This window comes from Symphalangus syndactylus, chromosome 14 (assembly GCF_028878055.3).
Source record: "Symphalangus syndactylus isolate Jambi chromosome 14, NHGRI_mSymSyn1-v2.1_pri, whole genome shotgun sequence".
NCBI lineage: Eukaryota > Metazoa > Chordata > Mammalia > Primates > Hylobatidae > Symphalangus > Symphalangus syndactylus.
Genome location: NC_072436.2, coordinates 99141721 through 99169212, shown reverse-complemented (window position 1 = coordinate 99169212; position 27492 = coordinate 99141721). Strand labels below are relative to the sequence as shown.

The 27492-nt window shown below is 38.6% G+C and overlaps 1 pseudogene; it reads left to right on the top strand.

Annotated features, from left to right (window-relative positions):
• Positions 1-11335: 11335 nt before the first annotated feature.
• LOC129463037 (L-lactate dehydrogenase A chain-like) lies at positions 11336-18326 on the top strand (annotated as a pseudogene).
• Positions 18327-27492: the final 9166 nt, after the last annotated feature.

Genomic DNA, 27492 nt, shown 5'->3' with positions numbered 1-27492 from the left:
TACTTTGTAAATGTTATATATCCTAACAAAGAAAAAATAACACAACTTTATAAATTAAAGCAAACTGGAAACAGAGAAGAAAAAATAGAATAAGTTTATTGATTGCCACACAGAGACCTGACAAAACAGTAGTTGCTTAAAGACGGGGAATACTTTGATATTTTGAGTATAAAAGGCATTGATACACAAATAATTACTAGAATGAAAATACGAACACTGTGTGTGTGTGTGTGTGTGTGTGTGTGTGTGTGTGTGTGTGTGTGTGTGGTGGAGTTTCATTCTTGTTGCCCAGACTGGAGTGCAATAGTGCAGTCTGGGCCCACTGCAACTTCAGCCTCCTAGGTTCAAGAGATTCTCCTGCCTCAGCTTCCCAAGCAGCTGGGATTACAGGTGCCTGCCACCACACCCAGCTAAGAAACATAGCAAATTTAACAAAACACACAGTAAATATAATAGTAAACAATATCATGGAGTTGAAACTAAATATATCAGTCATACCAATAAATGTAAATAATCTTTTTATTGCCTTAGGTTATGTTCCCCTAAAATAATGGTATGAGAATTCTTGTTAAAGTGAATTCATGAAGATGTGCTCTCAAGAGAAATCTGTAAGAAGAAAAGGAAGCAAGATAGAGCAGAAGAAGAAGCTAAGTAAATATGTGGATTCATAAAAAGTCTAGCTTCAGCCCATCCATACCACAGGAAGTTCTAGATCATGGACTGCACCACAGGGCTTGTCCCACTTAGAAACAAGAGTGCTGGATTTTTATATATCAACATCAGTGAGTCACTGGCAGGGGTCATAATTTCAAGGCATCTCCCAACTAGGTGACTCCCATCCACCAAAGGCAATCCTCCAAAGAAAGGTGAAGGTATGCACCAGTATTAGGCAAGACTTGGAGTAGCTGGAAGATAAGTGCACTGACCCAGTTAAGGGAATTGGGTCCAGGCACAAATGTCAATGCCTATGCTTACCACTTAAAGGAAAAACATTTCAGATTGGATCACAAAGCAAAACTGAACTCTATGTTGTATACTCAAAAGGCAACCTAACACTGACACAAAGACAGATGAATAGACCAATAAAACAGAATAGACAGCCAAGATATAAACATATGTGTGTGTGTGTGTGTGTATGTATGTATATATATATATATATATATATATATATATATATATATATATAGTCAACTGGTCTTCAGCAAGGGTACCAAAAATACACAATGGAGAAAAAATAGTCTTTTCAGCAAAGAAAACTGTGAAAACTGGATATTCACACACAGAAAAAATCGAAATTGGATCCCCTATCTTACACAAAAAAAATCAACTCAAAATGAATTAAGGTTTTAAATGTAAGACCTAAAACTATAAAACTCCTAGAAGAAAACATAGGGGAAAAGCTTTTTGACATTGGCCTTGGCAATGATTTATTGCATAGACACAAGAAATGCAAGCAACAAAAGCAAAAGTAGACAAGTGGAATTGCATCAAATTAAAAAGCTTCTGCACAGCAAAGGGGACAATTAGAGTGAAAAGGCAACCTATGGAATGGGAGAATATATATGCAAGCTATATATTTCATAAGTGATTAATATTCAAAATTCATAAAGAACTCATAGGACTCAATAGCAAGGAAACAACCCAATTTTTAAAATAGGAAAAGGACTTGCACAGACATTTCTCCAAAGAAGATGTATGAGTGGCTGATAGGTGTATGAAAAGATTCTCAATATCACCCATCATCAGGAAAAGGCAAATCAAAACCCCAAAGAGATCGATATCATCTCATACCTGTTAGAGTGGCTATTATTACAAATATATATAAGTGATGCTGAGTATGTAAAGAAATTGGAACACTTGTGAACTGTTAGTAGGAATGTAAAATGGTGTAGCTACTATGGAAAATAGTATGGAGGTTCCTCAAAAAAAAAGTAAAACTGCCATATGATCCAAAAACCCCACTTCTGAGTATATATTCAAAAGAATTGAAATCAGGATTTCAAAGAGATATCTGTACTCTCGTATTCATTGCAGTGTTATTTGCAATAGCCAAGATATGGAAAAAATCTAAATACTCATCAATAGATTAATAAAGAAAATGTGATGTATTTATAAAATGGAAACTCAATCAGCCTTTAAGAAGGAAATCTTGTCATTTGCAAAAATGTGGATGAACCTGGAAGATATTTTGCTAAGTGAAATTAAGCCAGTCACAGAGGGAAAAATATTGCATGATTCCACTTATATGAGGTAACTAAAATAGTCAAACTCATAAAAATGTTAAGTAGAATCGTGGCCTCCAGGGGTTGGAAGGAAGGGAAAATGGGGAGTTGCTGTTTAACAGGTGTAAAGTTTCAGTTACGCAAGATGAATAAATTCTAAAGACCTATTGTTCGACATAGTGTCTATAGTTAATACTACTATATTATGCACTGAAAAATTGTTAAAAGAGTGGATCTCATCTCAAGAGTTTTTACAACAGCAACAATAAAGAAAAAGGAAACTTTTAAAGGTGACTGATATGTCTATCACTTTTATTGTGAATGAAGATTTCATAAGTATATTCATCTGTCCGAATTCATCAAGTTGTAGCCATTAAATATGTAAAGTTTAACAATTATACCTAAATAAAGCTATTTTTAAAGGAGACAACCTAAACAAAATTATTCAAAAAGATTAAAATTAAAGAGATAGGCAAATGTATACAAGGCAAATGAAAAACACTAGAAAACAGTGATTGCAATCTTGATATCACATAGTGAAACCTCAAAAACAAAACACTATATGAAATAATAAAGGACATTTTAAAAGTCAAACAATGCATTACAGTAAAAATACAGTTAATAATATCTTTGTACCAAATAATATAACAACCATATTTATAAAGGAGAAACTACAAGAAATTCAGGGAGAAATGGGCAGGAAAACATTAACAATAGGATACATTAACCATTCTCAGTTAAAAGCAGGTCAAATAGACAAAAAAATAGTAAGGATATAGAAGATCTAAACAAAATAATTAGTAAAATATAGATTAAAATGTATATTAAGCTCCCAAATACAACAATGATGAATGTATTTTTTTTCAAGTGTACATGGAACATTCACAAAATTGACCATACATTAAGTTACAAAGGAAACCTCAATAAGTTTCATTTAAAAATAGAGACATAATAAAGTATGTGTGGCAGACATATTCTAATGATCCCTAATGATCCATCCCTTGTACAATCCCCTCTTCGTGAGTATGGACAGAACCTACAATGTGCTTCTAGTCAACAGAATATGACTTGGGGATGGGATGTCACTCCCATGAGTATACTACATTATGTAAGACTCCATATTAGCAGACTAGAGTGAGAGATTCTTCTGCTGGTGATGTGGTTCAGATGTGTGTTTCCTCGAAATCTCATGTTGAAATGTGATCCCCAGTGTTAGAGGTGGGGCCTAGTGGGAAGTGTTTGGGTCATGTAGGTGGATCCCTCATGAATGCCTTGGTGCCCTCCCGATGGTAATGAGTACATTCTCACTCTGTTAGTTCAGACAAGAGCTGGTTCTTTAAAGGAGCCTGGCACCTCCTCCTCTCTCTCTTGCTCCTTCTGTCACCTTGTGACACGCTGGCTCCCCTTTGCCTTCCACCATGATTGTAAGCTTCCTGAGGTCCTCTCCAGAAGCAGATGCTGACACTAAGCTTTGTGTGCAGCCTACAGAACCGTAAGTCAAATAAAACACTTCTTTATCAATTACCCAGTCTTGGGTATTCCTTTATAGAAATGCAAACAGACTAACATAGCTGGCCTTGAAGTACACAGCCATGTATGAATTGCCTATGGAGAAGATCATGTGTCAGGGAACTGTGCAACCTCCAGGGCCTCCCACCAACAGCCAGTAAGAAATTGGGGACTGCCATCATACAGTCACAGTAAACAAATTCTACCAACAACCTGCAAGAGCTTGAAACAGATTCTTTTCTAGTTGAGCCTCCAGATGAGAATGCAGCCCAGTTCACACCTTGCATGCAGCTTTGTGAGACTCTGAGTAGACGCTCCAGCTAAGCCATGTTTACATAGCCTCCTAACCCATAGAAACTATGAGTTAACATGTGCTGAGCTTGTAATGAGGTATTACAAAGCAATAGAAAACTAATACAGAAATAGGATGGTGCTATAACAAATACCTAAAAAGTTGGGAATGACTTTGAAACTGGGCAGTACACAGAGGCAGAAAGAACTGAGTGGCATGATAGAGAACACTTAATTGCCTTGAACAGACTGTTAGTAGAAATCTGGACTTGAATCTGCTGGTGTGGACTCAGAACGAAGTGTAGAACATGTTACTTCAAACTAAAGACACAATGATTCTTGTAAGGCATAGAGCTTAGTAAAATCATTCTTTGCATTTATGTGGAAAGCAAAACGAGCAAGTGATGAAGTTCAGTTATACAGCTAAGATTTCTAAGCAAAATATTGAAGATGCTACCTGGCTCTTCTCTTCTTGCCACTTATAATAAAATTCAATATGAAAGGGATAAATTGAGACTTGAACTGTTAAACAAAAATGGACCAGAATTTGATGATTTTGAAATTTCTCAGTGTCTCCAGACACTAAAATTAAGAGATTCAATATCAGGAAAGCAAGCCCTAGAGAAAAGACCAAGAGTATGGTTATACAATCTTTTGCTAAAGCCTCAGAAAGAGCAAAAAATTATATTACTCAGTCATGAGAGGACACTTTCAAGAAATTAAAGGTGTGCCTCACAGATCTTCTCAATCAACCAGAGGGCTTAAGTGTAGTCCCTTAGCCATCTCAGCAGAAGTCAAGAGACAGAAGGGTTTATCTCAAAATGATCTGTCAATATGGCTTTTGTCTAGTGGAATGAACCCCAGGGAAATCTACAGGAGATACACAAAGTTCTTATGGGAAACTGTTTCAGCAGAAATACCACCGGCTTGAACAAAAAAGAAATAGAAAGAGTACAAAATACATAAAGACTATCAGACTCCCAAAATTCTACTGGCAGTGGAAAGGCTGACAAAACTACTCACCTGCATACTTGTGCTGGCTTTCATAAAAAGGAAGGGTGGCTCAGAAGGCAGAACCAAGAGCTCAAAGGACAGAGAGAGGGAGCTATAGAGAACTTTTCCATTTCCCCCAGGTTTGAAGTGTTTCAAAGTAAGTGTTGAGAAGAAAAAGAGAAAGAGAGACAGGCTTAAGAGTCAACAATTAAAGGCAATAGATTTGAATCCTGGTTTGAAAACAAACAATTGTTAAAGACATTTTTTAGATAATCAGGAAAAACTGCAGCTAGTATTACATGATATTAAGTAGTTATTTTAATCAGGTAGAATGCGCTAATTATATATGGTTATATATTAGAAAATACATATATATGCATATAGATTTTATATGTGTATACATAATATATCCACAGAGTAAGAGAGTAATAAAGCAAAAGTGATTACATTTTAATTTTGTGTGAGTCTGGACAAAGGGATATGTAAATTCAGTGTACTACTATTCTTGCAGCTTTTCTGTAAGTCTGAAAATATTTCTAAATAAAAAGTCGAAAATAAACATATGCAGTGTTTTGCAATTATAAACTTAGAAGCTATTTTGTTTTCAAACCACATGTAGATTTTGTGTCATGTTGAAAACTAAAATTTAAATTACAAAAAAGTAAATACTTCTGAAAAAAACGTTTGAAAGTAAATGGAACAAGAGTAGCAAATGTTGATAACTGAAGCTACATGAAAGGTACATGGAGTTCATTATACTGTTTTCTTTTGTGTGTTTGAACTTTTCCATAATAAAATATTAAAATAGGCCAGGCACAGTGGCTTATGCCTGTAATCCCAGCACTTTGGGAGGCCAAGGCGGGCGGATCACCTGAGGTCAAGGGTTCAAGACCAGCCCGGCCAAGATGGTGAAACTCTGTCTCTACTAAGTACAAAAAAAATTAGCCAGGTGTGGTGGTGCATGCCTGTAATCCCAGCTACTCAGAAGGCTGAGGCAGGAGAATCGCTTAAACCTGGGAGGCAGAGGTTTCAGTGAGCCGAGATTGCACCACTGTACTCTAGCCTAGGTGACAAAGCAAGACTCTGTCTCAAAAAAAAAATTAAAATTAAAATTAAAACATAAATTGTAGCTCAGAAGTAAGCAGCAGAAAACAATGTAATACACAGGGCACCTGGAAATCAAAACAGTGGCATCTCCCTCAAATGTTCTCTGTAAACTGGTATTATTGTCCCCATTTTACAAGTGAGCAGACTGAGAATTTAAGATGGCAGGACCAAACTGCCTTGCTAGCTTGTGCTGTCAGTGGTAATCTAAGCTGCCACCAGCTTGATGCACTGCAATAATAAATACTCAACAGCCTGGCTGTCCAAGGTGAAAGTGGTAAAACAGCAGCTCATTGGAGGGGTTTTAAATGATTTGTCCAGCCACGCAGATCCCCTGACAATCCAGAGGGGAATAAAAGCCCATCAAACCTAACGGGGTTACTCTTTTGGAGTAACCTCCCATGGTGACACGTTCTCACACTCCCCCTTACATCTTCTCTTACCCAGCCTGCTTCAATATCTGTGTGATCAAGATAGCCAGAAGCAGCTTGCCTTTTATAGCCATTTTCCGCAGGAGCAGTTGTGCCTTCCAGCTCATTTAGAGGGTGGTTAACCAAAAACTAGAGATAGCTGAATTTCTTATTGGTCTTGGCTCTGAGATATCAAAGCAAAATTAAACATGAACCAAAGTCTGTGGTCCCCACCCCATAAAATGTAGGTAATATATGTTTTGGTATAAGTGCAGAGTCATCAAGGTAGAGTATGACCTACCAAAGTCACCTACAGAGTTTTAAAATATAAATGATCACACCTGAATCTTCTCTTTGTCCTCCCTAAGGCATGTCAGTACCTCCACAAAGAGAGGCCCAGACACGTATATTGTACGTTTTTAAAGCCCCCAAAATAATTCTGAAATTTTCCACATATCAAAGTGGCCTCAATGGCTCTTGGAAAAAGTTCAGAATATAAGATGGAAGATATCATCCTGGGATGAGCTGTGAAATTCCTGGTTGGGAAGTTTTAGAACCTCATCTATAATGGATTTGGTGATGGTTCCAAAGGCCATCTAAGAACCAGCACCAGGATGTCTGCATAAGAATCACTCAGAGCTTATCAAACTACAAAATAATGGTAGATAAGAGCTAGGAATCCGGATTTTCACTGACTTCCCAGGTGATTCTGATGTGCAGTCAGGTTTAGGACTATATGTATATAGTACTTAAAATACCATGTTGGAGCCCTTTATGCATTCACTCATTCATTCAACATTTACTGTGTACTCACTGTGTGCCAAGCACTAAAGATTAAATAATGAATACAACTCAATGCCTGCCCTTGAGAGGTTCACAAGTCTAATGAGGGACACCAATCCTTTTGACATGGACCTTATAACACAGTGTGGCAAGTGCCTTCACAGACTATGTGCAAATGGCTGTGGAGAGAAATTATTTAATTCTACTTAGCGAACCAAGAATGGGCTTCACAAAAAAGGTGGCATTTGAGCTGAGCCTTGAGGACAAGTGAGGAATTTGCCAGTTGAAGAGGGAAAGGGAAGTTCCAGGTAGAGGTCCAGAGAATAAAAGTGCGTGCCATGTCTGGTGACAAGCATGGCCAGAGCAGAGGGAGTATGGGGAAAGTGGCAATGGGCTGGGGGGACAGGCGAGAACCAGATGGGGAAGGGTGTGGTTTCATGCTAAGGCGGTCGTTTCTTGTTTTTAAGCATAACATGCTCAGATCTTTATTTTAGATAATTTTGGTGTCAGTGTACATAGGAGAGAGATATAGACAAAAAAATTAATTAGGATGATATGAAAAAGTGTCCATGACAGATGAGGAGGTCCTGAAATGGGAAAGTGGCCATGGGAATAGATTTGAAAGATATTGCATAGGTAGAATCTACAGAATAAGTAAGTGTTGCTTGAAAAAAAAAACCCACATATACATACACACACAAAAACAAGAACAACCCAAAAAAACCTATTACAGAAATATGTCCTTTCTCAGTAATCTTTGTCTCTTCTCTGCTTCATTCTCACCTGATCCTGTCATCTCACCCTGAAGAAAGTCAAGTTTCATTCGCCCTCAGTCCTCTCACAATTTGTGAAAAATGAAACCAAATTTCCACTGTCTCAATCCTTTCAAAAGAGCTCAGGAATGAAAACTGTCGATTGCTGTCTACTGAGATGGGAGGGCCCTTAGGTGATCCTCTTTAGCCCCACAGCCTCCTCATTGTACACAATGAAGAAATGAGGCTCGGAAAGAAATAGGTGAATTTCCATCATCACACAAATGGCTTTTAAAAAAAAATACCTACTATATCTTCTGTTAGTACCATTTGAACCTTTTGAAAGGCATGACATTCACCCCCTGTGTAGGGCTCCTGTCTGCCTTTCTTTAAAGATTATAAGATAAGCTAAAATCTATTATTATCTCTGTTCTCTGTTCTATTTGATAATCAAGAAATGCCATGGTTTCTCTCACACTGAAAAGGAGTCCAATGGACATCTAGTGGTTTATTTAGATAATTGAATATTTCTTTGATAGTATTATCTATCATTGTATTTAATGGGTTAAATTTGGTTAGCTTATTGACTAATTGCACTAGATTAGTGGTCTCAACCCTTTCAGGTCTAATTATCTCTTTTTATAGCTATTTTGAATCACCCCCCTTTTATATCCTGAAGTGAAATTCATGTTAAAATACAATCTACACATGTAATTGCAAAATTTCAATATAGTGCCGTTTTATTTTCCTTTTACTTTTATAGAAAATAAAAGGAAATTAATTGCTAATAAAATAATACAGTTTTCATATTTAAGTATTTGGCATGGTCACACCTGAAAACATGATGAAGTAGTCAGATGCTTATACTTACATGTGGAATTTCTGTGAATACAACACTTGCAAATGTAGACAGATACAAGTGTGTGAAGTCAACAACTACAATACTGTGTGATGTTGTTTTCTGAAATGGTGACCAACTTTTAGTAAAATTTAGAACAAAACAAAGTACAATCTTTCCCTTGTTTTATGCAGCATTGCATTTTTAGAAAATTACTAAAAATAATTTGTGACAGATGTAAAGCAGAATTGGAGTCTAGGTTCTGTTCACTGCAGTTTTTTCACTACAAGAATGTCTGCTAAGTTACTGAAAGCCCTAAGTGAGAATACCACTTCTGGGAAGATAGAGTAGATGTACTTTTCCGTATTCCTCCTGCTAAGTAAAAATAGAAATCCTGAACCTTATATATAAAACAAGCATAAGGCTACTTTGAAAGGTGGAGAGAAGAAAAGGATACTAATTAAAGCCCTTGGAACCTAAAGAATGACATGGTGGTAAGTTATCTGGGTTTTCCTTTTGCCTCATATATCCCAGACTGGATGCTTCAGTAGCTGGCAACATGGAAATGCCAGTAAGTGCAGAAAATAAAGTCTCAACAAAAGCCTGCTCTCTCTAGCTAAAGGACTGGGAAATGAGAAAGCTAGCAATCCATAAAACTTTAGATCAGGAGTTTGAGACCAGCCTGACCAACATGGTAAAACCCCGTCTCTACTAAAAAAAATACAAAAAGTTAGTCAGGTGTGGTGGTGGGTGCCTGTCCAGGCATGGTGGTGGGTGCCTGTAATCCCAGCTACTCAGGAGGCTAATGCAGGAGAATCACTTGAGCCTGGGAGACTGAGGCTGCAGTGAGTCAAGATCATGCTATTGCACTCCAGCCTGGGCAACAAGAGTTAAACTGCGTCTCAAAAAAAAAAAAGAATATAGCCACTTTACTGCATTCAAACATCACAGAAAAAAACTATGATCCCACCCAAAATTCATACCAGCAAAGGCCAAGTGGGGAGCCAAGACTTTCACTCTCACCAGACTATAATGAATTGCCCCAAACCCCTCATGGGAGTAGAGTCAGAGAAATCCACACCAAAATAGATCTTGGTCAAAGGTCTGAAAACTAAAGACAAAAAAGTCTTGAAAGCAGCAGGAGACAAATGACAACTTACCTGTAGAAGAAAAACAATTAAAATCACAGTTGATTTCTCATCAGAAACCATGGAAACTAAAAGAAAGTGACACAACATTTTTCAAGTGCTGAAAGAAAATAACTGTCAACCCAGAATGCTTTATGCAGCAAAAATATCCTTCAGAAATGAAGATCAAAAAGTTCTCAAATGAAGGAAAATAAAGAGAATTTGTTGCCAGCAGACCTACCCTAAAAGAATGACTAAAGGAAGTTTTATAAATAGAAAGGAAGTGGTTAAAGAAGTTTCTTAAAATATTAGAAAAATGGAAAGCTACTCGGGAGGCTGAGGCAGGGGAATCACTTGAACCTGGGAGGTGGAGGTTGCAGTGAGTGGATATTGCACCACTGCACTCCAGCCTGGTGACAAAGCAAGACTCTGGAGAGGGAAGGAGAGGGAGGGAGGGAGAGGGAGGGAGAGAGAGGGAGAGAGGGAGAGAGAGAGAGAGAGGAAGAAAGGAAGAAAGGAAGGAAGGCAGACAGAGAGAGTGAAGGAGGAGGGGGGAGGGGAAGGGGGGAGGGGGGAGGAAGAGAAAGAAAGAAAGAAAAGAAAGAAGAAAAATGAAAAGAATACAATAAGCAAAAATATAGGTGGATATCATAGATTTTCCTTATCCTCTTGAGCCTTCTGAATTCTGTTGACGGTTGGAGCAAAAAATGTAATAATGTTTAATATGGTCTTGAATGTATGTAGAGAAAATATTTAAGACAATTTTGTTATAAATAGGGAAGGGAAAGGGACACAAAAAGAGGTAAGTCTCCTACACTTCATGTGAAACTTGTAAAATGATGACACCAACGGACATTTGTGTGTGTGATAAGATGCATGTGTGTGTTGGGGTGAGTGAGTATGAGGTAATACCTAAAGCAACTACTAAGACTCAAAACACTATAGACTAATACACTCAAAACACTATTGGAAAATCAAAATGAAATTTTACAAAATATTCAAGCAGCCTGCATTTTGAACAGGAAAAAGGGAAAAGAAAATTGAGAAATAAAGTCAGAGAGAAAACACAGCAAAATATCTGATGGCAGACTTAAACTTTAATGTATCAATAATCATATTAAAGGCAAATAATATGGTTTAAAATAAATGGTTAAAAATACATGGAAGTGCTGGAGCCGTTGCCACCAAGTCCGGGTCTCACTGCCACGCGCCCCCGATACTTGCCTGACGTGCATTCCCAATTGCTTTTGGTTCCAAGTCCAATATTGCAACTCTCAAGGATCAGCTGACTCATAATCTTCTAAAAGAAGAGCAGATCCCCCCATAAGATTACAGTTGTTGGGGTTTGTGCTGTTGCCATGATCTGTACCATCAGTATCTTAATGAAGGACTTGGCAGATGAACTTGCTCTTGTTAATGTCATGGAAGACAAATTGAAGAGAGAGATAATGGATCTCCAACATGGCAGCCTTTTCCTTAGAACACCAAAGATTATCTCTGGCAAAGGCTATAATGTAACTGCAAACTCCAAGCTGGTCATTATCACGTCTGGGGCACATCAGCAAGAGGGAGAAAGCCGTCTTAAATAGGACCAGCATAACATGAACATCTTTAAATTCATCATTCCTAATGTTGTAAAATACAGCCCGAACTGCAAGTTGCTTATTGTTTCAAATCCAGTGGATATCTTGACCTATGTGGCTTGGAAGATAAGTGGCTTTCCCAAAAACCGTGTTATTGGAAGTGGTTGCAGTCTGGATTCAGCCCAATTCGGTTACCTGATGGGGGAAAGCTGGGAGTTCACCCATTAAGCTGTCATGGGCGGGTCCTTGGGGAACATGGAGATTCTAGTGTGCCTTTATGGAGTGGAGTGAATGTTGCTGGTGTTTCCCTGAAGACTCTGCACTCACGTTTAGGGACTGATACAGATAAGGAACAGTGGAAAGAGGTTCACAAGCAGGTGGTTGAGAGTCCTTACAAGGTGATCAAACTGAAAGGCTACACATCCTGGGCCATTGGACTCTCCCCATTGGACTGTGTGTGGCAGATTTGGCAGAGAGTATAATGAAGAATCTTAGGCGGATGCACCCAATTTCCACCACGATTAAGGGTTTCTATGGAATAAAGGATGATGTCTTCCTTAGTGTTGCTTGCATCTTGGGACAGAATGGAATCTCAGACCTTGTGAAGGTGACTCTGACTCCTGAGGAAGAGGCCCGTTTGAAGAAGAGTGCAGGTACACTTTGGGGGATCCAAAAAGAGCACAATTTTTTAATTTTTTTTATACATTTTTTTTTAGATGGAATTTCACTCGTTGCCCAGGCTGGAGTGCAATGGCAAGATCTCAGCTCACTGCAACCTCCACCACCTGGGTTCAAGCGATTCTCCTGCCTCAGCCTCCCAAGTAGCTGGGATTACAGGTGCCCACCACCACGCCCAGCTATATTTTTGTATTTTTAGTAGAGAAGGGGTTTCACCATGTTGGCCAGGCCGGTCTTGAACTCTTGACCTCAGGTGATCTGCCCACCTCAGCCTTCCAAAGTGCTGGGATTACAGGCGTGAGCCACCACGCCCAGCCAGAGCTGCAATTTTAAAGTCTTCTGATGTCATCCATTTCACTATCTAGGCTACAACAGGATTTTAGTTGGAAGTTGTGCGTGTTGTCCTTTTTTCTGGTCTGTGATTATAGCAGTAATATTAAGATGGACTGGGAAAAACATCAATTCCTAAAGTTAGAAACAGAAATGGTTTGTAAAATCCTGCAGCTATATCCTAATGCTGGATGGTACTAATCCTGTGTAGTCCCAAACTGGTTAGTCTGAAATAGTTCTATGACCTCTGAGGCACCACTGCCAATGCTGCACATGCTGCAGTTGCCCCTTGAGCCAGATGGATGTTTATCGTGTGTTTTATAACTTGCTGGCTCCCTCACTGAACAATGACTAGTCCAACATTTTTCCCAATCAGTCACATCCTGGGATCCAGTGTATAAATCCAGTATTGCATGTCTTGTACATAATTGTTCCAAGGATCTTATTTTGTGAACTAGATATATCAGTAGCATACATTACAATATAATGTAAAAAGACCAACATATAAACAGTGCAACCAACTATCCAAGTGTCGTACCAACTAAAACCCCCAATAAACCTTGAACAGTGAAAAAATAAAAATAAAAATGGAAGAATGGAAAAAGATATATCACACAATCAAAAGAAAGCAGAAATGGCCATATTGATATCAGATAAAGTAGATTTCAGAACAAATAAAATTACCAGAGACAGGGAAACATCATACAATGATAAAAGAATCAATCCACCAATAAAATGTAGCAATCTTACATGTGTATGTAAACAATAGAGCTGCAAAATATGCAAAGCAAAAATTGATAGAACTGAAAGGAGAAATAGACAAATCCACAATTATAGCTAGAGATTTCAACATCCCTCTGTCAACAATTGATAGAACAACTAGACAGAAAACCAGCAAGGATATAAAAACTCCACAATCCATCAACCAACAGAATTTAGTCAGTGTTTTTGGAACACTCTAGCCAACAACAGCAAAATATACATTATTTTCAAGTGCCCATGAGATATATGCCAAGATTACCAGGTTGCCCTTGGTCACAGAACAAATTTAAAAGAATTAAAATCATGTAGACTGTGTTCTCCAACCAACATGGAATCAAACTGGAAATCAATAACAGAAAGATAGCAGGAAAATCTCCATGCACTTGGAAACTAAATAACATTCTTTTAAATAATCATAGGGCAAAGAGGAATTCTTCAAGGAAAATTTTTAATACATTTAACTGAATGAAATAAAAATGCAGCATATCAAAATTTATGGAATGCATTCAAGGCAGTACTGAGACAGAAATGCACAGCACTAAATGCATACATTAGAAAGGAAAGATAACAGATCAATACTATAAGCTTTCACTTCAAGAATCTAGAAAAGAAAAACAGCAAAACAACCTCAAGGCAAGCAGAAAGAAGGAAATAATAAAGAGCAGAAATGAAATCTCCAGGCCCTGATGGCTTCACTGAAGAATTCTCCCAAACATTTATTTTAAAAAGAACTAAAACCAATTTACACATTCTCTTCTAGAAAACAGAAAAGAACAGTTTCCAACTCATTTTATGAAGACACTATTACCCGAAAAACAAAACCAGACAAAGACTTTACAAAAAAGACAACTAAACACCAATAACCCTTATGAATATAAAAGCAATAATTCGTAATATTAGCAAGTAGAATTCAACAATATAATAAAAGAAGTACACACCATGATCAAGTGGGGCTTATTCTAGGGATGCAAGGTTGGTTCAGTATTCTAAAATCAAAGACTATAATCCACTTTATTAACTGGCTAAAGAAGAAAAATCACAGGATCGTATCAATCAGTACAGAAAAATACTGGACAGAATTCAACACCCATTTATGATTTTTAAAAAAACTCAAAAAAAATAGGAATAAGAGAGAACATCCTCAACTTAACAAGGAACAAAACACCTACAGTAATATCATACTTTAGTAAAAGACTGAATGTCTTCTCTCTAAGATGAGGAATGAGGCAAAAAATATCCACCCTCACACTCTTATTCAATATAGTGCTGAAAGCTCTAGCCAACGCAATATGGCAGCAGATGAAAATAAAAGAAATAGATATCAGAAACAAAAAAATAAGACTGTTCCTATTTGCAGTAGACATAACTGTCTTTACAGAAAACCCCAAGGAATCTTCAAAAGAAAAACTCCTAGAATGTGAGTTCAGAAGGGTTGTAGGATATGACAAACATACAAAAATCAACTGTATTTCCATACAGTAGCAACGAATACATGAATATCAAAAATTAAAAATGCAATGTCACTTAAAATCACTCAAAAAATTGAATGCTTAAATGTAAAACATGTATTATAACTCGTATGTCAAAAACTATTCAATGCCAATTAATCAATTATTTAAATAGAGAAATATATCATGTTCATGGATTGAAAGATCCAGCATAGTAAAGATGTCAATTCTCCCCAAACTGACATACAGATTTGACATAACTATCAAAAATCCAGCAAGATTGTTTTATAGATATGGACAAGATTATTCTAAAATGAATACGTGGAAAGACATGGAAAGACAAAAGAGCTAGAATAGCTAAAATAAAAATAAAGTGGCAGGAATCAGTCTTATTTTCAAGACTTATAATATTGCTACCATAATCAAGACTCTGTGGTACTGGTGGAAGGAGAGACACATAGATCAATGGGACAGAATAAAGACTGCAGAAATAGAACCAGGCAAATATACCCAACTCATTTTTGACAAAGGAACAAAAGCAATTCAATAAAGAAAAGACAGCCTTTTCAGCAAATGGTGCTGGAAGAATTGGACATCTGTAGACCAAAAAAAGATCCTCGACCTAAGTCTCACATCTTATACTGACTCAAAATGGAACAAAGACCCTTAAATATAAACCATAAAACTATAAAACTTTTAGAAAAAAAACTTAGGAGAAAATCTTCAGGATCCAGGGATAGGCAAAGAATGTTTAGACTTGTCACCAAAAGCATGATCCATTAAAGGAAAAAATGATAAATTAGACTTCATCAAAATTTAAAAGTTTGCTCTGCGAAAGACTGTGGCTAAGGGGATGAAAAGACAAGCTACATAATGGGAGAGAAAATATTTGCAAACCATAATCAAACCAATAGTCAACAAACAACTATTATCTAGAATGTGAAAAGAACTCTCAAAATGTGACAGTTAAGAAACATCAGATAAGAAAATGAGAAAATTACATAGACATTTCATCAAAAAGGATATACAGATGACAAATAAGCACATAAAAATATTTTCACATCAGTAGCCATTAAGGAAATGAAAAATTAACACCACACTGAGATATCTCTATACACGTATCAGAATGCCTAAAATAAAAAATAGTGACAACACCTATCTGGGTGTGGTGGCTCATGCCTGTAATCCCAGCACTTTGGGAAGCCAAGGCAGGTGGATCACTTGAGGTCAGGAGTTCGAGACCAGCCTGGGCAACACAGTAAAACCCTGTCTCTATTAAAAATACAAAAATTAGTCAGGTACGGTGATGCATGTCTGTAGTCCCAGCTACTCAGGAGGCTGAGGCATGAGAATCACTTGAACTCGGGAGGCGGAGGTTGCAGCAAGCAAAGATCATGCCACTATACTCCAGCCTAGGTGACAGTGAGACTCCATCTCAAAAAAAAAAAAAAAATAGTGAAAACACCAAATGCTGGCAATGTTATGAGGAACTAGATCAAGGTTATGAAGAAATCTTCAAGGTTATGAAGAAACTGGATCACTCATACATTGTTGGTGAGAATATAAAATGAGTACAAGCCACTCTGGAAAACAGTTTCTCTAAAAACTAAACGTACAACTACCTTGTGACCCAGCAATTGCATTACCAGGCATTTATCCCAGAGAAATGAAGAGCTATGTTCACACAAGAATCCATATATGACTGTTTATAGCAGCTTTATTTGTTATAACCCCGAACTGAAAACAACCTAGATGTCCTTCAATGGGTGAATGGTGAAACAACTGTGAAATATTCATACCATAGAATACTACTCAGCAATAATATTGATACATACAACAACTTCAATGAATTTCAAAAAAAAAATGAACTGAGTAAAAAAAAAAGCCAATCTCAAAAGACTGCACATTAACCTTTTATATAACATTCTTGAAAGGACAAAATTATAGTAATGGAGACCAGATCAGTGGTTGCCACATATTAAGGAGGGAGGAAAGAAGGCAAGTGGGTGTAGCTAAAAAAAAACAGGCAGCACAAAGGATCATTGTAGTGATGGAAATGTACTGTATCTTGACTGTGTCAATGTCAGTATCTTGGTTGTGATATTATACTCTAGTTTTGCAAGATGTTACTATCGGAGGAAACCGAGTAAAAAGTGCATGGACCATTCAGTATTATTTCATGTGAATACACAATTAACTGAAAATGAAAAGCTTAATTGTTTAAAGAAGTAATACTATTTAGGGCAGGGGGAGTCATGTGGTGCGGAGATGGGAAAAATCTGTGAGACTGTCAAGTGGATTGTGAGATGTCCAGAATTCCTGAATCTCCTTCTGCTCACCAAATGCCACCCTTTCCTCACTGTTACCACTATTAAAACTTGCCCTACCCATCCCACATCACCCTTCATGGACAATACTCATATAACCCACAATGATAGCCACTGCACTGGAAGATAACAATAACTCTATAGAGCTGAGGAGGAGGGTACTTTATAAATGAAAACTGAGGAATCTGAGTGAGGTGAAGGCGCCCTCCCAAAATCACACAGCAAGTAAATTTCATAGCCAGTTTTTCCACCATTTCACATCACTTCACATAATCATTTCACTCCACTACATTTCTAATCGTCTACCATTTTCAAAGCTCTTTTAAAAATATTATCTTAATTGGTCTTAAGCTGTCCCGGCTAAAAGGAAATGGCAGAGGGCTAGAATAGTGGGAGTGGTTGAAGTCCCTTAGCCATTGTGGGTTGCTGTGGCAAATTCCCGCCTCCACATCTGCAAGATGCCTACATTTGTGCTCATATTTGCCCCCTTTGCACCCAACAAATTAAAGCTCCTCCTGCTTAAGCCTAATTCCTCCCTTCACTTTTCAGATCCCACTCCCCATCACCTCATTTTATTGATTATGCCATCTGTTTCTTGCATCTTCAAACTTACTCACTCTACTGCCTCTTTCCCATCAGGAGATGGGAAAGTTTCCTTAGCCTCATGTCCTCTTCAGAACATAGCCCCTCTCCTTTTGAAGGAGAGTGATTAAATACTCTGCCTTCATTTCCTCTTCTTTCCACTCCAGTGCAATTTGGTTTCTGGCCCACCACTGCTCTTAAACTTCTCTTACCATAAATTCCAAGGTCTACCTTGTACTAGCTCCAACAGACACTCTTCAGTCCTTATCTTACTTAGCCTGTGCTCAGCATTTGATAATTAACCTCTCTCTTTTTGAAACTCTCTCTTCCTTGGCCCAGGCTTCCCTGGTTTTCCTCCTGCTCTCCGGCCATAGGACATTTCTCTTCTCCCTGTCACTCAAATGCTGATGTTTCAGTATTCTGTCCTAGTCTCCCTTCTCTTTTCCCTTTATACCTTCTCCCAGGTTTCATTTACCATCTATATTACCAGCTCATACAAGTCTCTCAAGCTCCAGACCCATGTAACTCACATCCTGCTAAATTCAACAAGCCCAAAATGGACCAAAATTCAACAAGTCCAAAACTGAACATCATCCTCCCCATCTCAAATCTATTCCTGAATAGCTCAATCTGTGGCATTTTCATACACCAGCCACACTAGATTCTTCTTCTTCCTCATATCCACATTAAATTTTTCACCAAGCCTATTTACCTTCTCAATGCCCTTCAACCTATCTGCATTTCCAATGACACTGCCTTAGTCCAGACTCTCAAAATCTGTCAACTGAAAATCTGCAATAGCTTCCTAACTGGTCTCACTGCCCCTAATTGTGTCCCCTTCCAATCTATTCTTTCAATCACAGTGAGTTATTTTCCTAAAAAACAGCTAAAGTCCTAAAATATGACTCACCACATCACGTTCTATCTTTAAACCTTTCAGTGGCTTCTCAGTGTCTTTTAGCTAAACTCTCACCTCACCATGGCCTGTCTAGTGGAGCCCTACCTATCTTTGCAGCCTACTCTCCCACTTGCTTCTCACACCCTGCAACTACCTCCTCTCCTCCCACAGTAAATTTCTTTCAATTCCCAATGCACTGCATTATCTTTTGCTCCTAGGACTTCACACAAGAAGAACCCACCATCTGGAACCTCATTCCTAAACTCCTCCCTCTACTGGCTTCCCCTGCTCATCCTTCAGACCTCAGAAAAGGCCATTTTCCATCCTCCACTTGATGAGGCTGGGTCCCCCTGCTCTGTTCTCCCAACACCCTAATCTTTCCCTGTTGTGAAACTTATCACACTCTTTCACAATTACTTATTTACCTATTTGTTTTCCCCATGAAGCTGTAAGTCACTTGAGAATACTAATCTATCTTGCTTACCTTAACAGCTATAATGCTGGCACAGTGCTTTGAAGACTCAATAGATGTAGTTTTTAACAGACTATACAAGAATAGATAAAAAATTAAGAAATCCAAGCCTGTATGGCAACTCTCCTGGGACTCAGCAGTCCCCTCTGGCTCATTTTCTGGCTTATGCAACCTTATGGTGACCCCTGTGCGGCACCCTCCCTTCTATGAACCAGCGTTCTTTATTCACGTATAGGAGAATGCTCTGTTTGCTGTAACCTCAGCTTCGAGAAAACAATGCCCATATTGCATTAACCTGCTAGGCCAGCTTCAGAAAGGATCTTGAATGTCATGATTTCAGAAACCGTAAAGTTACTCCTTGTTCCACTGCAGAAAAAAATACTTTTCCTTGAGCAGTTCTTAAAATTCCTTTATGTGTGGGTCAAAGATATTATTTGTCAACTAGAGGCAAGTCAAATGCAAATGACTTTTAAATTTATACTATGGAAATTAAAATCATAAACCCTAAATTTTTAAATTAACTTTTAATTAAAATTACAGTTAAAAACCAGAAGTCACAAGTTTTTCATAGAGCAGTCTTGAGAGATTAAGAAACTGACCTATTGACATGAGGCTTTGAGAATACTCTGCACTAAGCTAATAATTACACCTTGTTATACAGATAAGAACTGGAAAATATTTACCAGTCAGTTAACTTAAACCCACTAAGAATACAAACATTAGATAGGTTGGAGGGGTAGAATGCTTTTTTTTGTCAGATTTACATTTTTTCTGTATCTTGTCATCATAAAATTCAGTAGTTTGTACATAGAAGTCTCTTGTAGGATTTTTCTCTAACTATAATGGTTAAATATTATACAACCTTTAACCTTGAGACTATAAAACTCACCTACTTATCCATTGTAGGAAATTGCATTCCCCAATCGTTGTTTATTTGTTATAGGAAATTGGATTTTGTAATGTTTAACCCACTGTTAACTGTTTTACTGTTTAACACAGTGACTTCACTGAGTTTGTTATAATTAAATTAACCAGTATAAAGACAATTCAGATCCTCTTGGGGTTAATGAAAAATCACCCTCTTTTTCCTGGTACTGATTTTGACACAATATAAAGAGTGATTACAGCAGAAACATTTTTAAACAATATGAAAAATAACTCAACTTTTTCCTCTGCAGCCTTAAAGCATACATGATTGAAGCAGGGCCATTCCTCGGGTAATAAGTGGGGAGAAGAGCTGGGGGGAGCACTGGACCCCAGTGACTTTGGGAGGGAGAAATAAAGGGCCCCTATGCAGAGGAAGAGGGGAGATGGAGGTAGATTCAAAATGGGGAGGAGAGGGCACCAAACGGAGTGTCAATCTAGAGAGGTAATGTGGGCTAGTGGTTCTACATGCACTCGTTTGAGTCCCATTTGACCCGGGCTCAAATTCTGGCTCTGCCTGCCACTCATGCACTTTATCATCAAACAACTTGCACAGTCTCCCTGAGCCTCAGTTGTAACATAAGGATCCTAACAGTGAACTCATAGAGGTGAGAGGATTAAAAGAGATGTTTATAAAGCCTTTAGCTCGGTCCTGAGCATGACAATATCCAGTAACAATGCTGCATAAATAGCCTATTTTGTGGTTGTGGTTGTTGTTAATATCTTCCATCTCACTATTTCACTTAGGCTCAGTCTTGATGACTCAGCTGAGGCGCTTTCTACATGTCCCAGCCACGGGGCAGCCAGCCACAGAGCCTCCACGGATGTAAAGGTGCTGCAGTCTCTTGTCCTGGTCCTCATTCTCACTGCAGTTCTAACCACAGGGCCCTGACATGGCAGCTGTCTGATAACAGCTGCATCTTCTCTGGGCAACCTATCAGAAACGGTCAAAAAGCCATTCTAAAATGTCTCCTGCCATTATGTTGAGGTATAATGGAATGAGTATAAACTCTAGAATCAGACGTATTTGCAGACAACTTGCTCACCATGTAATCTTGACAAATTTGCTTCTTTCCAGATTCTTTACCTTAATTTGGGTTTACTGCCACCGATCTTGAAGATTCATGGTAACAAACTCAACAAACTATATATATCACTATTACATTTGTGAATGTTTTGTTGAATCCTTTCTCAGGTTGAAAAATATTGGAGATTAGAGCTAGAATTGAGTTCGAAGATTATGCCCCAGCCACATCCTCCAACATGGAAGCTGAATGTCTCAATCTACATAATCTCAAGGCTTTCTGTTTTCTGCTGACAAGAAAGAAGTCTTGTCTTTTACATATCACCCTTCTTTTCCACATCCTTTCTTTGTAACCCCCAGGATGCATACATGTACTCATGGCTTAAATCTGTAATCATAGCCAATGCCATGGTCCCCATCCCATGATGGTGCCATGGAGTTGTGAGTTGGCCCTGCACAATAAGATCAACCCCTCCTTTCAGAATGAGAAGGATAATGTTCTTTCTGTCTCATGTCCAGCCATGGGAAGAAGGGTCTTCAGCATATGTTTATTGGTATGGCACTTTAGATTCACCAACAAAACTCTTTTCTCTGAGGATGGCTGGATCTAGATGAGTTCAAGATTCTGCTGCCACATTGTACCCCAACATTTGTCTTATTCTAAAATCAAGTTCCCCTTGCCCAAGACCTTTTTCTCTTCTTTGAAGTTCTCTCTCAGTGGCCTCCATCACCCTCCCTCAAATAGGACTTCAGACACACACACACACATGCGTCAGTTCATCAGACATGGCCATAGATATTTTAACCTCTGGCACCACTGTGGACAGCAAAGAAGTCTTTTTTCCCTAGGCCCTTTGTAAATTAATGGTTACAAATAGGTACCCGGAGATAGCAATATCTCCTCATTCTATTCACCAAGAGTCCCAGTCAGCCCAGCCAAGACATACTCATAACAGATGAGGAAAATGTAAGGTTCAGGGACTGAGCCAGGACACACAGGCATCTGGTGGCCGAGTCCTGCTTCCAGACTCATTCTCCTGTACCAAACTGCCCCCTCTCACTGCGCAGGCTCCTTTCTCAATGTTGATGCCTTTGAGTTAGCCAGATGGTTAGCAATTTTTTTTTTTTTTTGGCCAAAAAGATAATTTGCTTTCCAAAAATCTCAAACTAAGCAGCTCATGACTGCTTCTTAAGATAAATAGAAAGGAATTCTAACACAGCATGGTAGAAACAACTTGACAGGACCCTGTTGCTTCTGTTTCTTATCTCTGGATGCCAGAAGCCTGCTGCTTTCTCCTGTCCACTCACAAGGGATTTGTGATTGGGTTTGCATTCTCCAACCCTGTTTCCTGGAAAAGGCCCCAGAGCCACTGATGTGTCTGTGAGAAAGGAAAAACATTTTACCTACCGGGTAGTGATGTGGCCTAAGGCACTTTGGAGTCCTGAACTTAGCTTTGGGTGGTAAAAAAGCATAGTGGCAATTACTGAGTTTCAGAAGCAATTTTTTGGAAAAAAAAAAACAAATAGTCCAAGACTCCACATTGGCTGTGCTGACCACAATGCCACCAAATTGCTGACTTTCAGAAGCAATTTTTTGGAAATAAATAAATAATTTAAAAAATAGGTAGTCCAATGCTCCAAACTGACTGTGCTGACCACAATGCCACCAAATGAAAACTTAAAACTTAATCATCCAGTTATGTATTGATAGCTAAGTGTTGGATATCATTTAGGGCAAGAATATTTTAACTAATGTTTAACCAGAATTTTTATTTTCCATTGTTACAGCATTTTACAGAAATCTTCCATTTCTTAAATGTAAATTAAGAAAAATCAGTCCACAAAACACAAATGGAAACAAGCACAAATTTATTTTACCACATTTTGGAGAGGCCGACTCAAACCTGACAATGCATATTCACCTTTTGAGAGGACATTTAACAGATTACATCCTTGGCTTCTCAAGGAGATGTTAGTGCCCACTTACTCGATATTGGTAAGCTCCTTCACTAATCTCTGATTATTTTACAGTCAATACTCCATTCTCCCATCCCTTCTCACAGCCCCCTTTCATACTTTAAAGCATTGATCTAAATACAAAATGGGAGAACCTGTGTATTAGTTTACTAGGGCTGCCACAACATAACACCACAGATTGGATGGTTTACACAACAAAAATTTATTTTCTCACAGTTCTGGAAGCTGGAAGTCCAAGGTCGAGGTATCAGCAGGCTTGGTTTCCTCTGAGGCCTCTCTCTTTGGCTTGCAGATGGTCACCTTCTTGCTGCCTCTTCACATGATCTCTGTGCATAAGTGCCGCTGATACTCCCCTGTACATCCAGATTTCCTCTTTTTAGAAAGACACCAGTCATATTTGATTGGGGCCACCCTATGGGCCTCATTTTAAATTACTGATCCATTTAGAGGCTGTATTTCCAAATACACTCATGTGCTGAGGTACTGGGAGTTCAGGCTCCAACATAACAGCCGGGGAGCACAATTTAGCCCATAACAACCTCTCTTTAAGGAAAGTTTCCAAATTGTATCAGACAGTGAAGAAATCTGCTCCTAACTTAAGAGTCCTGTTGTTTTGGGCTATGTAGAAAGATACAGCTAGACCCAACATGTGGTTTAATTTTAGGGACTGCATGCTTCCTGTTCCCCAAAAATACTTCATATGCCTTCAAATTCTCTCATCAGAAATTCGTATCCTCATTTAATTCTTCTGTTAAAATGAAGAGAGCCTTAGGTTGAGCCTCATCCGTTACTAGACTTCGGTGCAACCATTGCTTCCTTTCTGAGGGCAGTTTTTGATGAAGAGCAGAGGACTGGGTACCAATAGGGCCAGGGAGGAAGTAAGGGGAGGATCATAAACGGAGACAAAGGGAAGAGAAACAAGCAGCTGGAGGCGTGAGAAGACAGAGCTTACTGGCTTTACCATTTCACCCAATAGTGGCAGAGGCTGAGTATTTATGCCCCAGTCCATAATTGTCATTAGAGAGCGGCTGCCTCACCCAGATGCCATATTCCCTGCCTGGCTCCTCTTGCCTCTAGGTAGGGCCATGGGACAGACTTCTGGACAATGGATTGTGAACCAGGAAGAACTCCATTGCCAGACCTGATCTATAGAAATTTCCTACACATTTCTACCTTCTCTGTTTTCCATCTACCAGGGGAAGCAAAAGATTCTGAAGCCCTAAAAAATGGCAGAACCACAAAACGGAACAGAGGCTGGATCCGTGAATCACCACATGGAAGGCCTCTCACTCAACACTTGCACTAAACTGTCACTGTGTGAGCAATAACTCCTGTCAGTTAAACCACTGAGATTTTCAGGGTTTGCCCGTTTTAGTAACTATTAATGTTATAATTAATAATACAGTCAACATAAGGCTGAGTTTGGCAGAAAACTAATAATCACTTCAATGCTGATGGTTTTGTGCTGGTTTATTTCAAGAGTGAATGCTGATAGTAAGAAGAGTATAGGCTGGGCACAGTGGCTCATGCCAGTAATTCCAGCACTTCAGGAGGCCAAGGCAGGAGCTGAGCTCAGGAGTTTGAGGCTACAGTGAGCTATGATCAGGCCACTTCACTTCAGCCTGGGTGACAGAGTAAAATCCAATCTCAAAAAAAGAAGAAAAAGAAGACAATGAAGAAGAAGAGGATTACTTGATTTGTAATGTAAAATGATATTTAGATATTAATATTCAATCTGGGTTGACCTGTAATAGTAGTGACAATAATCACAGACAGTTGCAGTTTGCAACTATCATTGCATTTCAAAATACCAGCCATAATGAGAAGTACATAATAAAATAAGAAAACACTGATAAGGTAAAAAGAGTGCTGGACTGAAAGCCAAGCATCTTGAACTCCAGTTTCACCCCAATACAAACCATTTCTGACCAGGAGTCTCACACCTCTCCGGTCACTACCAGCTCTAAAAGCCAGACTGGAAGTGTCTGTTTAGGGGAAATAGTGCCTCCTATGAGTGAAAAACAAACTACAGGAGAACTGGTCACAGTGCTTTGTGCAGAGAAGATGCTCAATACAGATTTATTCAATTAATAAAAGTTTTAAAAGGGACTCTGATAAAGTAATTCAACTAAAATGACAGAGGGTGAATACAGATTTAGACACCCACCCCTGTCCCCTCCCACCAAGCTAGAAGAAGTGTCTCTATGTATTCATGTGTATAGAGAAATTGGCTCCATTTCTGAACAGTGAGAACAGGGCAGAAAAATGAATAAATCTGGGGATGACATAAAATCAAAAATATAGCCATCTGTTTAAGTCCTGCATCTAAAATTTAAAAAATAGAAGAGAAGCCACCTGTCTTGCAATATTGAAGTAAAATGCAAATCTATTTAATTGAAAATAACAATGTAATGTAAACTTTAGTCACAAGCAGAGAGCTTTCTCTATATAGTTATATTAAAGGGCTTAGACCAGGGCCTGGAGCATGATAGACACATAATTGTTTGTTGAACGAAAACATTCTGGATGCAAAGCATAGGGTAGGCATAGTGAGAGATGCTGAGATGGACAGAAAGTTATCCCTGCTCTCCAGAGACTTGCAGGCTGGGAAGAGAGAACCATGTCATCAACCCACTTTAACACAAGACAGAATGAAATACATGCTAAGCAGAGGTAAAAGAAACATGCTAGGAGAGGAAGAAACATTTCACTCTGGTGGGAAGGAATCAAAGATGAGGTAGAATTTAGGCTGAGCCTTAAAATGAACAATCTCCAGGCTGAGGATGGCATGACTCAGGTAACAGATTGGAAGCGGTAGGCTGGCCGGGTCCGTGCAGAGAACTCTGGGAGACAGCCTTGGAAAAGAGTGTTGGAGCCACATATAGGAGTCTGGTTGTGACTTGGGAACAAAACTCTAACAGCCACAAAATTAGGCGCCTAGGAAAAAAAGTAGATCCCCTTTCTTTTCTTTCTCTCTCCAAGTCTGTAAAGCATTTACCTCTCTTAAACCATATAACATGTCATTTTATTACGTCACTTAAATATGTGTAAGATGACTGTCAGGCCCAAACTATTTTAATGCTACAAAAGTTAAAATAAGGTGAAGAAAATGTGTTATAGAATAAAGCATGTGTATATTTGAGTTCTGTCTTCTTATTTTAATTTCTGGATAACAGAGACCCCCTTAAGGGGAGTCTGCATTAGCAATCCATGTGCATCCCCTGGTATACCGTTTTGCTTCAGAAAACGAATTGAGCTCAGTATAGAAAGTATTTATATGATGGGGTCTAAAGAGAGGGTCTGCTAAGAGTTCCCCAAATGTCAGCACCATCCTATTGGTAATCCATGGTCATTCAAAGCATTTTAAGAGGAACACAGGAAACAGCCTTGTTTCAGTAACTGAAAGAAGGCCAATTTGGCTGGTGCACAGCAGCAAGAGAGAGCATGAGATGAGTCAGGGATGTGGACCCAACCATATCATGTAGGGTTCTAAAGGCCACAGAGAGAAGAAAAAATAAAGAAGTCTGAATCTTGGACAAAATGCAATAAGAAGCCATTGGTGAATGTTAAGAAGGGTGATATGATGTCATTTATCCTTTATTTTGGCTGCTGTTTGGAGAAGGAATTGGAGTGGAACAGAAACGGAAGCTGAGAGAATATAGTTGAAAGACCATTTAATAGTCCAGAGGAGAGAAGTTGATTTTTCAAACTGAAGGTGATAGTTGTAGAAATGGAAATAAGCTAACATATTGGGGATGTATGTTAAAGACAAAACAGATTAACTGAATGTTAAATGCAAGGAAAAGAACAGAGTGACTCCCAGGTTTTTATCTTAAGAAACTTGGAAGAAATTGTGCTATTTTCCAAGTAAGAGGCCAGAGACCAGGAGAACAGTTTAGGGAGAGGGAAAAGCAGAGGATAAAGAGTTCTGTGTAGGGCCCTTTACATTTAAGATGCCTGTTTGACATCCAAGTCAGGTAGGCAGTCTGACATCAAGCAGACAGTTTGATTTATGAGCCTGCAGGCTCAAGGGAAGGTCAATGGAGATTTACACTTGTGAGTCATCTGCATATAGATGGTATTGAAATTATGGGACTAAATGAAATCTACCAGGAAGATGGCATACATAAGAGCCAGGAAGGTGCCTAGGAGGTCAAGCAAGGAAGATGGATCCAGTAAAGAGACTGAAAGGGAGCATCCAAGGAGACCGGAAGTGAGGAATGAAACATGAGAAGCTGGTGTCGTAGAAGCCAGGAAAACAAAGTATCTGGGTTATCTTTGCTTTGAAATTAGCACAGATAATTTACAAGGTTATCTGAGTTGCTTAGACCTTTGACCCAATAATTTCTATCTCACTATTCCTCATAGAAAGAAAAATATCAGGGTTGTTTAGACAATCTGCCTCCCAAATGCATAGCTGTAGTCTCTTGTGGAGTTAATGAGCATGTTAATAGCCCT